This window comes from Oncorhynchus mykiss, chromosome 16 (assembly GCF_013265735.2).
Source record: "Oncorhynchus mykiss isolate Arlee chromosome 16, USDA_OmykA_1.1, whole genome shotgun sequence".
Taxonomy (NCBI): Eukaryota; Metazoa; Chordata; class Actinopteri; order Salmoniformes; family Salmonidae; genus Oncorhynchus; species Oncorhynchus mykiss.
In genome coordinates, this window is record NC_048580.1 from 50,927,613 (window position 1) to 50,942,201 (window position 14,589).

At 41.3% G+C, this 14,589-nt stretch overlaps 1 long non-coding RNA gene across 1 annotated transcript; it reads left to right on the forward strand.

Moving 5' to 3' along the window:
* The first annotated feature begins 11,111 nt into the window (after positions 1–11,111).
* On the forward strand, positions 11,112–12,102 carry LOC110492909. Its single transcript, XR_002469095.2, has 3 exons — positions 11,112–11,198; positions 11,483–11,547; positions 11,707–12,102. It is a non-coding gene; the product is annotated as an uncharacterized LOC110492909 (long non-coding RNA).
* Positions 12,103–14,589: the final 2,487 nt, after the last annotated feature.

Here is a 14,589-nt window from a genome sequence, read left to right on the forward strand (position 1 = left end):
TAGATTAAATGGGAAGGCACAGAGATAAGGCCCAAGTGTAATTGGGGGAAGTTGTACAATTATTAACTGCAATTTCCACTTGGCTTAGTAAGGGCTTGGGTCAGAGAAAAGACCTTGCAGACTCTCACACGCACAATACATGTATTTCATCCCCATGTGTCTGAATATCTGAAGTAAATCCCAGGAGACACAGTTCATTTGACGATAGTCCTGCATTGACTTTTTTTTTTAAGCTGTTCAAATTTGTTGCCTTAAATATTTCCCTTTGATCAACGTGCCTGCTCCTAAGAGACTTTAAAGGGAAATATTAAATGTTGTTTCATTAAATCTATTGTTTGTGATTGAAATGGTTGATATGCTTTGATCATATATATTATTGTCCAGATGAGCAAGTACTATCTCAGCCCAAGTATCCTAACTTTGCTGTCAAAAGTCATTAAGACACAACTGGACCAGACACATTTCTCTTTCCAAAGACAGAGTCAAATAAGGATAATTTTACTGTCCACAGGTTTTAAAGTTATTACCAAAAAACTATTTTTATGCTAAGAATGCAAATTACAGGAATATCAAAAGACGCTATATAGGCAGTTTCCACTGTGAGACTATTTAATAAATGATCATAGGAAGCCTACTTTAAAGTGGAGGAATGTTACCTTAGAAATGTGGGACTGCATCTCAACTCTGTTCAGGACAGATCTCTCTTCCCTCTGTCTGAATAGTGATTCATTCATCCATCCAAGTTCATTAGGAACATTTTAAAGTCACGAACTTCAGGTTTAATAATGAAAAACTATTTTTCTCCCACCATGTGACTGCTGCTGCCCATGTTTCTTTCATGTCTACCTACTAGCTCTGTTTGATTGAGTTGTTCTCACTATGGGAAACGGAGTTGGGCTGACCAGCTATTGTGTTCCTCTGACCTGTCAACGTGACCATTAACCTCATGTCTCCCTTGCATTTAGCAAGTCATTAGACATTCTCTCCCGTGTAGACCTCTAGGGTCATTTAGCCCTGGGGAAGTTGAAATATAAAAGTTAATGGGTTTGTGGTGTCACTGACTGGCATTATCTGACACATTTTCAGCTGAGTTACTGTAAATTACTGAATATGAGTCAGTGATGATGATAACTGTGCATACGGAAGTTGACTTTCCACCAATAAAACATGTCGTTAGCTAAGTATCTCAATCTCTGGTTTAATGGCTTCCTGTCACGCCCTGGCCATAGAGAGGCTTTTATTCTCTATTTTGGTTAGGCCAGGGTGTGACTAGGGTGGGCATTCTATGTTCATTTTCTATGTTTTGGATTTCTTTGTTGTTTGGCCGTGTGGTTCTCAATCAGAGGCAGCTGTCTATCGTTGTCTCTGATTGAAAACCAGGTAGCTTTTTCCCACATGGGATTTGTGGGTAGTTGATTTCTGTTTAGTGTTTTTCACCTTTCAGGATTGTTTCGGTTATTCCCTTTGTTATTTTTGTATTTATTGTTCAGTGTCAATAAATAAACATGAACACGTACCACGCTGCACTTTGGTCCTCACCTTCTTCCACCAACAGCCGTTACACTTCCCTCTCAGACAACCATGCTTATGAAAAGCCTAACATGTTCCGTTTGAAAATAACCTTTGATCAAGTTGTTTTGTTATGGGGCAAATTAAGAACAAAGGATGAATATCCACCGAGATATGCTTAACTTTAACACTGCAGTCCCAGCATCACGAAGGTGGAATTGACAAAGTATAGAGAGCTCCTCAGTGGAAATGTGTTGAGGAATGGAGGGGATCATGAAATACTTGAGAGTTTGATTTTAATGAGTGGTCTGATAATAAATTGTTTTTTAAACAAATATCCACCATTGCAACTGTTTTATGAATATTATGATTGAAATAACAGAGTTGCTCACTGTTACTGATTTATTAATTCTCATAAGCTTTGCGATGACCATGTCATTTCAATGTGGAGAATGGGTCATATTTGGTTGATACGTTGATCAATGAGATGACAACCCATTTCCGTCCACTCAAAAAGTTTGTTGAATTCTCAGTGTGGTATCACAATGTATAACCATCTAAAAGCTCAACCAAATTCCAACAGGAAATCAATGTCTGATTTTGGATTAGTTGTCACCATTTAAAATCAAGTTCAAAAGGGAACACAATGTAAGATATTTAGTTTATTTATAGAACAACTTAATGTGTTATCACTGTGCTCGTAGCAGAACCAAATGACCTGGATCGCAACTGAAATTTTATTATTATTATTTTTTATTTTACCTTTATTTAACCAGGTAGGCTAGTTGAGAACAAGTTCTCATTTGCAACTGCGACCTGGCCAAGATAAAGCATAGCAGTATGAGCAGACAACACAGAGTTACACATGGAGTAAACAATTAACAAGTCAATAACACAGTAGAAAACAAAGCAAAGGGGGAGTCTATATACAATGTGTGCAAAAGGCATGAGGTAGGCGAATAATTACAATTTTGCAGATTAACACTGGAGTGATAAATGATCAGATGGTCATGTACAGTTAGAGATATTGGTGTGCAAAAGAGCAGAAAAGTAAATAAATAAAAACAGTATGGGGATGAGGTAGGTGAAAATGGGTGGGCTATTTACCAATAGACTATGTACAGCTGCAGCGATCGGTTAGCTGCTCATGAAATGAAGTACATGGTGCAAGTGGTCAACGCAGTTTGAGATTCTGCGCAGATTGTTACAGCTCTTGGGAAGATCTCCACAGACCTGTGACATTTGCATGCTATCTTGAACAGGCACACTTTCTTTGATTACATTAGAATACATGTATTGTTATAGCAACCTCAAAATGTGACCAGGGATGTGTTAGTCATTTTAAAGTTGCATAAATACTGTTACATTAGTTTGTAAAATAGCGTTACCATTAGGCTGTTTACTGCATTACAAAAGTAATTTTGAATTGTGTTTGGTTGACAATGCAAAAAAAAAATCAACATTTAAAGGAGATGTATTTACTGCTTAGACAGTTCCATCTGAGCCACTGGCTTCATCCTATTCTTTAACATTTATTTTTGGTTGAGATGGAGAACTGAACCCAACATATCTGTTAACTGGTCGACAAACTAATAGGCTGCTGTATTGAAAAAGTGATATTGAATTGTGTTTGGTTGTCAACACAACCAAATCTAAACATTTGAAGGAGATGTATCCTTGGATAGTTTTGTCTGTGCCACTGAGTCAGGCTTTAATTCCAATTTGCCTACAAATTATTAATTGATACGTGGGATTCATGTCTCTATTTCAAACAAAAATCTTTAAATGCACTTTGATTTGATTTAGTCATATGGAGACATGAATCCAACATATTTTCTTACTAACTTGTAGATTCCATTTGAAATCAGCCAAAGCTTGAATCCCTAAGCCTATATGTAGTGTCTATTTTTAGTTGCATCCTGGCTTGAATTAAAACAATAGTGATTGATGATTTCCCAAATGATATATAGGCCTAAATGCCATAATTGATGATATATGACTGATAATGTATAGTTTACATTTCATTTGCTCTGACTTTGATAGCAACAGTGAATCTTTAAGTGTATATTTCTCAAACAATCATTCTGACGATAGCACTTTGGTAACAGTCAGTGACAAATATCATAGCTAAGCAGGGTTCGGTTTTGTTAAAACCCTGAATGTGAGACCAAAGGGTACAGCTGTAGATAGATCAACTCTCCAGTAGGAAGTGCTGCCCAGCCTAGTCTTTTTCTTATAGTGGATATTAGGTTGAAGAGCAGATGTTGTTTCAACGATACAAATTCAACATATTTGTCAATGCTAAAAATTGGTTATCATAGTGACATAATACGGTGGTTGAAATTTCACCCTCAAAACAACCGTTTACGTTGATGATTTTTTTTCAAATCCAATGTATTTTTCACATCATAATACATTGACAAAATCGATCAGAAGTGCACTGATCTGTAGGAGAATTCAACAGCCAAGGCACGTAGGGGTACACTGAAATACATGCCTCTAAGATGAAGTTCTCAAAAGCATAGCTGCAGTTTCTTATGATGGGTATACTATAGGCCTTAGAGCTAAGTTCCCAGCCTTGTAGTTAGAAAGATCTTACTGGCATCCATGTTGAGAAACCCTGAAACAGAATGAAAACAACTTGTTTCAATCGGTGCTGTTAATATAACATGTTTCCTCATAATTGGGCAAGGAGTTTAGGTCTCTGATTGCTGGGTGTGCATGGGTATTTTGACCTAACAGAGGCTCTGAGTGTTGTAGAGGTGGGTAAACAGATATCTATCGGACTCTCACCCTGGAAGATGGCTAGATATGCCAAGTAATTGGACCAAACAAGGCCCAGTCATGCCTGACTCACACACAGGGGACCCCAGGATGACAGGGACCACTATAACTGACACAGATTCAGCAGAGCCATAGGAGGGTATTCTATCTGAACTGTGGTGTGGTAGTAGTGAATGATGTTAGGTTAATAGTGTAGCTGTAAAATATGACCAATGAGATAGACTTCCTGAGTCCTTGCAAAGTGAAGCAACTTTATACATGTCCGAGGTGACATTTTCGGGACACAGTTATATCACAAAGGTGAGTGCAATCTTATTCAGTCTTGTCTGAACCCTTGTTCTGTCAGGTTTCACTCCTACATACCCAAGGGATGAATAGGTAGAATCAAAGATCAAGGGTTCTACCTACTCAACATGAAATGTTACATTGAAGTAGAAAGAAAAAACACAAATACAGTATAATGGAACGTACAATGCAATCCAGTGAAATAAGTATTCATTGTCCTGGGAAAAATGTGTTGTTGAAATGACCGAAGGAAAGTAAGGTTTACTTAACGAGTGTAGGCTTTGACAGACTGCATATAGACTAACATTTACCACTAAAAATGAGAAAGCATTGTTACTTTTATACTTACATCAGGGACATGTTGTCACACCCTGACCTTAGTTATCTTTGTTTTCTGCGCCTCGGTCTCCTCGTTATGACGACCATGACACATGTAAGAATATTTGAGAGTGTTGGAGTAAGTGTAACTGTCTGTAACATTCAGAAAGAGACACAGTTGAAGGAATGAAGAGGCAATGCAGGCACTGGAACTGAGATGCTGCTGTCCATGGTTCTGAAACTGGCTGCTCTAATGATGTATGCCTCAACAATGGGAGAAAGTCCATTTCACTACCAGATTACGTTTAATGAAATGTCAATCCTATCCTAAGTTATTGTCTTTTCCCCAAGTGGATACAGACAAACATTAACATATGGGATTTATTTTCATTATGCAGCTTCTGTTAATTAGCGACATAGAAATGTAGATGTGTCCACGCTGTACTTAAATACTCGAGATAATTGTTAGAAAAACAGGCACAGCATGCTACTTCATAAAGAATTAGCAAACTGCTTTTGCTGTTATTGAGAGCTACAATATATTCACCACTTGTAGCAAAAGAGGAGCATTGATAATGTCCAACATTCCTACACAACAAGGCTTTCAAGGCTGTTTCGGGCTGTAGCAAACACACTTGTGCCATCATGTCAGCCCATTATACGTTTGTGAAAGTAGCTTGGTCAAAATTGTGTAAGCGTTTAAAAAGTTGTCAGTTTGTTCATGGTCGAATGCCACGCTCACCACATGACCTCACTAACTACAGTATATTTCCCCCATCTATCCCCCCTCCAAAAAAATGTCTGCTCTCCCCCAGGAGCACAATGTGCAGGGGAGGTTGTTGAGGAGACACAAGACAGAACATAATAATGGTGAATAGGGGATGTATTTCAGTCAGACGCCCCAACCTGGGTGTCGTTCATGTCTGCATCATTTTTTCATTAATGTAAATATAATTATATGTTTTTGGCCTAATCAATGGTTGTTAAATGAGTCATCTTTGATTGACTTGTTGAAGCAGTCTGAGAGGAGGATCTGTGAATGGAATGCAGAATAGGGCTGGGAGCTGGGAAATTGTTAATCCAGGTTGCCATGGTGATTGGAGCTGGATGCAGAATGCCTGAGGAGAGAGGTGGGCCCAGGGGCGGGGGGAGGAGGGATCAAGCCGGTTGTCACTGACTCCTGACAGCACCGATACAAAAATACTGCTCTACCTGTCTCACATACAAAATATCAACTGTCTGGGTTAGACTGAGATTTTTTTATTTATGCATGCAAAAGTAAAGAATCTCTCTCAATGAGGAACTACATTGTTGGTGCCTGTGCTCAAGAAATGTCTCAATATTATGTAATGCATATACGAAAGAAACATGTTGTAAAGATTGCCTACAAAGATGTTCAGAATTATTACGGTAATACAAGTCCCAGACACCACATTTCATAAACTTAAAATGGGAGCCGAAATAGTATCTTTGTACATATCCGTTGTAGCTAATTGGGTTGACATATAAAGGAAAACATATAGAATCTCTTCAAAATACAACTCCTTTACAGACCTCATACTATGATTGGAATATCAAAAGCTAATTTCTTTAAACAGTCTGGTGTGAAGTCAGCTCTGTTTACTTTCACACCTGTTACTTCCAAAGAAGGCTGATTTCTATGGTGGAAACAGAAGCTATCTGATCATATGATTATACTAGGCTTACACACAAACATGTAACGCAGCATCAAAACCAAGAATTGATTCAGAAGCCTTTATTTTCTGAACTATGAATCAATTTATCAAACCCTTTGCTCCATTTTCGCTTTGTTCCTTTTGAATCCACTTTATGGTCAGACCGTCGTTCCTCAGAAAGTAGGCAAATAGATAAATCAAACAAACTCTGAAGTCTTTTTTGATAATTCTCTGCACCACAAAAGATTTGCCAAGTGCCAAACATTGTGCAGCTAAGTTTGGCTTTGAGGTTTAGTTTAACACTCTATCGTGTCTTCATTTTAATGCCTGGCTCTGTAGCCATGGCTGTGAAAGTGATCCAAGGAAGGAGTGTCTTTATTCAGGTAGATATGCAGGTTTCCAGCCACCACCTACACACAGCTCCCCAGACAAAGCTCACTAAGGAAGATCAGCAGTGACAGGCCTTACTGAGATTCAAATCTGAAAGCCATGAGTGGGTGCTTTGATTGACAGCTGGAATAAAAGTGTTGACTATTCTGATACAGCGTTACATGATATGGGGAATATTACATTGACCCTCTGAAGTGATAACTGGGTAATATTTTAAGGAGGAAGCCTCAGAGTAACCCACTGCTGCCACCAATTTAATGTAAGAGGGAATAGTCTAAAGTATCCCATGAGATATTTAGGGATAATGTGTAGTATAGGTCAGGGTTGATGAGCAAAAGGAACTACTTTGATTGTATATTACAAAGAAAACAGTGTAGAATCTCCATACATGCAATTACATTTCATCAGCACAATGATCAGTAAAGGTACCCGACATGTCGTACTGTACAATATCCAGTGTGATATAAAAGGCACATCTGACACAAGCATATATATATATATATATATGCCTTACACACGTGTAACTATATTACCCCCCCCGAGTCCGTTACTGATGTGTGTAGCATTGATCAGCTGTTCTCATTACTGCAGCTCCCTTCGTAGTCCATGGGTTCATTGGACAGACAGCACTATGGGCACCATCCTTACACGGGTAGTGTTGTTTGGCTGTGTTGTTCTTTATGTAGTTACAATGACTGGATCAGTGCATTTGTCATGTGCCAAGAAGAATGGCTACTGTTGTTCAAATTTGACAGCACTTTGAAGACTATTGTGTTGTTCGTGACTTTTGGTCACATCTTTACGTACAGTACACGCCAAGAGATTTTCTTGTCCTCATCGCCGTCCGCGTGTCATACGAAGGTCGTCAGCTGTAAAAGTTACTGCCACTCCACATCAGAAAGGAGAAGAGAGATGAGGGAAGAATGCAAATAGTCCCTCACTCCACCCCTCCCTCTCGTCTTCCTGACCAGACGAGCAGTGGCGTACCCAGCCACCTTTTCTTCACTCTCATTTATTTCAATTTGTCATGCTTTGATCTCCCCCTTTGAGAGAGGGAGCGAGCAGTGGAGAGAGATGGGGAGAGAAATTGGTATCTCCACTCTGGCTGTAATGAAACGTTTAGATGCAAATGCAGCTATGCCTCTGCATTAATGGTGCAGATGAAGGGAGATGGTTTTCGGCACCCTGCCCACTCCACCTAAAAACCTTTTAATCCAGGTTAAAGTGGGATACTTCTTGATAATCAGTACTGGCACTTTCAGAGACAGTATTATGGTAAAAGCTTTCTGAGTGATGCTACAGGGTAGGGTGTGGAGAGGGGGTCTGACAGCCTAGGGAGTCAAAAGGTATATATTTGATATAGATTAATATTGACTTGTTTTTAATGTCAGAGTGGACAGTGAAAGGCTGCTCCAATTGTTCTTAAACAATTGGAAATGTTCTGAGTTTCATGCAGTTATGAATGGAGTTGCAGGAGTGGTTTGAGTGCTTGTCTCTCTCCCTGCGTATGTTGATTTAAATTGTGAAACATCATATCCCTGGAAATGTGGTTACATGTATGAGTTGGTAAAGGTTTATGGGATTATAATGATGACAGAGCCATGTGAGATAGTATTTAGAATTTTGTGGTCGCACATTGACATTAGTGGCTGCAAATGTAATCAGCAAATGTGTAATTGAATTTCGCAAACTTATATCTTGACATTTGAATAATTTCAATAAGATTTGCAAGTATAATTTATTTTCAGAATAATTACAAGCGATTTATGAGTATGAATATTCTGCTGTGAATCCAAAATACACTTGCAGATTTTGAATATGCACGCGCTTGGAGTTCTGTCACTGTTGACACATTACCAAGAGTCAATTTGTAGAAAAATACACTACATGGCCAAAAGTATGTGGACACCCCTTCAAATGAGTGGATTCGGCTACTTCAGCCACACCTGTTGCTGACAGCTGTCACGACTTCCGCCGAAGTCGGTCCCTCTCCTTGTTCGGGTGGTGTTCGACGTCACCGACCTTCTAGCCATCATTGATCCATTTTTCATTTTCCATTGGTTTTGTCTTATCTTCCTTCACACCTGGTTCCAATCCCATTCATTACATGTGTATTTAACCCTCTGTTTCCCCTCATGTCCTTGTCAGAGATTGTTTGTTGTATGTAGGTGTGTTATTTGTTCTGGTGTGAGACGGGTTTTGCACCCTATTATGTTATTTTTGTATACTTTGGTTTTCGGAGGTTTTTTTTAATGTTTATTAAACAGCTCTGTTTTCACCAAGTTCATTCTCCTGCGCCTGACATCCCTGCCACCAGCACGCACCGCATTACTACAGCTGTACAAAATCGAGCACACATCCATGCAGTTTCCATAGACAAACATTGGCAGTAGAATTGCACGTACTGAAGAGCTCAGTGACACCGTCATAGGATGCCACCTTTCCAACAAGTCAGTTTGTCAAATTACTGCCCTGCTAGAGCTTCCCTGGTCAACTGTCAGTGCTGTTATTGTGAAGTGGAAACGTCTAGGAGCAACAATGGCTCAGCCGCGAAGTGGTAGGCCACACAAGCTCACAGAAAGGGACCGTCGAGCTCTGAAATGCGTAGCGAGTAAAAATCACATGTCCTCGGTTGCAACACTCACTACCGAGTTCAAAACTGCCTCTAGAAGCAACGTCTGCACAAGAACTGATCGTCGAGAGCTTCATGAAATGGGTTTCACTGCCTGAGCATCCGCACACAAGCCTAAGACAACCTTGCGCAATGCCAAGCGTCGGCTGGAGTGGTGTAAAGCTCGCCATCATTGGACTCTAGAGCAGTGGAAACGCGTTCTCTGGAGTGATTAATCACGCTTCACCATCTGGCAGTCCAACAGACGACTTTGGCGAATGACAGAAGAACGCTACCTTCCAGTGACAATGGTCAAGTTTGGTGGATGAGGAATAATGGTCTAGGGCTGTTTTTCATGGTTCAGGCTAGGCTCCTTAGTTCCAGTGAAGGGAAATCTTAATGCTACAGCATACAATGACATTCTAGACAATTCTGTGCTTCCAACTTTGTGGCAACAGTTTGGGGAAGGCCCTTTCCTGTTCCAGCATGACAATGCCCCCGTGCACAATGCGAGGTCCATACAGAAATGATTTGTCGAGATCGGTGTGGAAGAACTTGACTGGCCTGCACAGAGCCCTGACCTCAACCCCATCGAACAGCTTTGGGATGAATTGGAACGCCAACTGCGAGCCAGGCCTAATCGCCCAACGTCAGTATCTGACCTCACAAATGCTTGTGTGGCTGAATGGAAGAAGGTCCCCGCGGCAATGTTCCAACATCTAGTGGACAGCCTTCCCAGAAGAGTGGAGGCTGTTATAGCAGCAAAGGGGGGACGAATTCCGGCGCCGAGGAAGGCTTCGGCCTTGGAGCTGGACTGGACACTGTTCCTGGACTGGGCACCGGCGCAGAGGAAGGCTCCGGCCTTGGAGCGGGACTGGACACCGTGCCTGGACTGGGGAGGCGCACTGGAGGCCTGGTGCGTGGAGCTGGCACAGACTTCACCAGACTGCTGACAGGCTCTTCAGGTCGAATGTTGAGCAGAACACACTTGACCAGCATCTCTCTCATCTCTCTCTCTCCCAACTTCTCCATCGCCTCTCTGACGGTCTCTGGCTCTTCAGGGTGAGTACGGGGAGCTGGCACAGATGGCACCGGACTGATGACCCACTCTTCCACTCCCCCCCCCCCCCCCAAAAAAAAAAAAAAAAAAATCTTGGGGTTTCTGTGGCCGCGGTCCCCGGCGTCGTCTCTGTCCTCCCACCTTCCTTGGTGTCTCACATCTGGACATGATTTCCTCCCATGTCCAAAACTCTTTAACCTCCATGGTCCTGCATTGGTGGGATATTCTATCACGGTCGTGTGGAAAGACGGACCAAGGCGCTGCGTGATTTGAGTTCCACATATTTAAAACAATAACCAAACACCGACCGTGAACAAACGTAGTGCTACATGCACTCACTCAAAACAATATCCCACAAAGTAGGAGGGAGAAAGGGCTTCCTAAATATGATCCCCAATTAGAGGCAACGATTACCAGCTGCCTCTAATTGGGAACCATACAAACCAGCCACATAGAAAATAAATGACAAGAACACCCCCCTAGTCACGCTCTGACCTAAACACCATAGAGAACCGAGGGCTCTCTAATCTCAGGAAGAAGCTCCCAACACGAGGAAGAGGATGAGGTAAATGAAACAAAAAGGATCTACTTGAAAGTAATCATCTCTTTTATCTGTGTTCATCAATCTTTTTTTGTGAAAAGTCATGACAGTAGTTTGCTTATCATATTAAATATAATGGTACATGTCAGACAAACTCCAGACCAGCCATTGCATTGACAGCCACTATTGCATTAGCCATCTATCATCCTAGCTTTACTATCAACTGGCTAGCTTATGTGTTTAATTAGACTAGTTACTGACTGACTAGGATTATTGTTATTCATGGTTTTGATGTTATTGCATTTCAGGTGAAGAGGGAGTAATAAGATCACTAGAAAGCAGCATGCTGCCAAACCACCACAAGACCCTAGAGGTATTATAGTCCATGCTTATGAACTATTTTTATTTGAATAGCCCATTTATATCAATGACACTAACAAAATGGTTGGATTGTTCAGCAATGTACAGTAAATACTAAAACGGCTTATGTGGTGAAATGTACATGATGTATTTATTGTCATCTCCCGATCAGGTGATGCTGCATGCTGTGACAAGGGCCTGGAGGGTGACACACATCTGCTTCAAGCTGCATGCCTGAATACTGGGACCTTCAGTAGTACCTTCCCTTTGATTACAGCAAGAGTCTTCTTATCTCTGTCTTGTAGCCATTTAACATGTAGTGTGTGTAACAACTCAAATTCATAGAAACTACTATGAACACAATAACTGACTTATATTCACTTGTCCCTGGCTGCGTTTGGACAGGCACAGTGGCGACCTGTCATTCAGGGCAGGTTGGGCAGAGCCTGTTTGAGCCCCACCTGTTTGACTTTTTGCCTGTTTTGCATGTTATTTTGGCATTAATCCGTGTCACTTATGAGTTTGCAAACAATGTAAAAAAATGTAAAAAATCAATAAAGCTGTATACAAACATGGTTTCTTTTTTGCTTTCTTGAGTAAGGCAGCTCCAAAATGCTGGAGTTTTAGCCTAGCTCAGTGCTTTCTATGGTGGTGGGGCAGCCAGCAGAAAATAGAGGGTTTGGTAATGGCCTCTAGTTATGCCGTGATTGGCTCAGTGTTCAGTCACTCACGAGGACACTCTGTCACTGCAAAATCTACGGGGAGAGCTCGAAAATGCAAGCCCCTTGGGTGCTGCTATAAAATGACATTAGAAGTGCCAATCCAAGAAGGTTCAAGGTTGTTGGCCACACATAAAATGACGTCAAATCACGTTATATCTACAGTATCTTTGATTGGACATGTCAACATCATCCTTTCAAAATCTCAGCTAGCAAGCTATCAGTCACCATCGTGAATCACGTCAACAATCTACCGGCAAATACTTTTACAACCCTTGTCATATGAAGGGAACTGTCGATAGCTGACAACAGGGTGGCAGGTTTATTGATGTTCTGCTCTACAGTTCCATGGCACAACAGAACCGTCCGAAAAGTTGCATAGACTATACAATCAATTAACATGTGTTTTCCCCCACCAAACAGCGGTGTTGGACATGTGCTTCATGCATTTCTGTTTGAAGGTAGCCTTATTATGTGTTTCAAGTTCATGTCTGTAACTTCATTCTCACTCTCTTTGACCCCTAAGCCCTCACCTCCCATTGGCCCAGGGCATCTGGCAAAACCCTCTAATCAGTCTCTGACAGGGAGTTACTCCAGGAGTAGACAGGTTTATGGTGTATAGGGCTTCATCACTCTGCATATGCGTGGAGTATTAACTATCTACAGTGCATTTTGAAACTATTCAGACCCCTTGACTTTTTCCCCACGTTATGTTACAGCCTTTTTCTAAAATTGATTCAATACATTGTTTTCCTCAATCTACACACAATACCTCATTATGACAAAGTAAAAACAGGTTTTTATACATTTTTGCAAAAAAAAAGACAAATAAAAAACAGAACTACCTTATTTACACAAGTATTCAGTCCCGTTGCTACTTGACTCGAAATTGAGCTCAGGTGCATCCGGATCCTTTGATCATCCTTGAGATGTTTCTACAACTCGACCACAGTCCACCTGTGGTAAATGCAATTGATTGGACATGATTTGGAAAGGCACAAACTTGCCTATATAAGGTCCCACAGTTGACAGTGCACGTCAGAGCAAAAACCAAGCCATGATATTGAAGGAATTGTCCATAGAGCGCCGAGACAGGATTGTTTCAGGGCACAGATCTGGGGAAAGGTACCAACAAATGTCTGCAGCGTTGAAGGCCTCCATCATTCTTAAATGGAAGAAGTTTGGAACCCCCGAGACTCTTCCTAGAGCTGGCCGCCCAGCCAAACTGAGCAATCCGGGGAGAAGGGCCTTGGTCAGGGAGGTGACAGAGAGCTACAGAGATCCTCTGTGGAGATGGGAGAACCTTCCAGAAGGACAACCATCTCTGCAGCACTACACCAAACAGGCCTTTATGGTAGAGTGGCCAGACAGAAGCCCCTCCTCAGTAAAAGGCACATGACAGCCTGCTTGGAGTTTGAACTCTTTGGACTAAATTCCAAGCGTCACATCTGGAGGAAACCTGGCACCATCGCTATGGTGAAGCATAGTGGTGGCAGCATTTTTGTTCCAGAACTTCACTAACACCTCAACTAATTGTGGTCTAAATTGAACAAAAACCTGCATACAGTTCAGTCCCCTGGGACAGAAATCACCCACGTCTGTATTATTGAATGAGCTGCCCAAGTTACAAGTTTAGCGACAATTCTGCATGATAGAAATAGATCCACACGTTATTCTCTATCTAACCTTGTGAATAAACTCCAACAACAATATGATTTTCCTGGTGAGGTTCCCAAGTTCTTCAGATCTGTCTGGGTGTTAGCGATGTACTTCAACCTGAGGGAAAGAGCAGAGCGGGGGAAGAAATGAACCTCACTGTTCAAATTTCAGTGCTGGTTCAAGTTGCTGAGAACCCCGACTACCTTTAAAGTGCCATCATTTTGCAAACAGTTTTACATATTCTTAAGTTTTGCTTTTACCTTTTTCTTTTTACATTTTTCAGTCACCAGTTAGCCAATAAACAGTTTGTGAAACGTACAGTAGTTATTCAAGTGTTCAAAAGTCAGTGACAAGATGTGTGCCACCCTCCAGGCCCTTGTCACAGTATGCAGTGGCCTGAAAGGGAGAAATACATCATAAATACATCATCATGTACGTTTCACCACCAAAGCCATGTTAGCATTTACTGCACGTTGCTGAACAATCCAACCATTTTGTTGCTGTCATTGATATAAATTGGCAATATGTTACAATATCCAGTTCATAAGCATTTACTATAATATCTCTAGGGTCTGGATGTCGATTATGGCAGCCCCCCGCACCTCTCTGATTCAGAGGGGTTGGGTTAAATGCGGAAGACACATTTCAGTTGAATGCATTCGGTTATACAACTGACT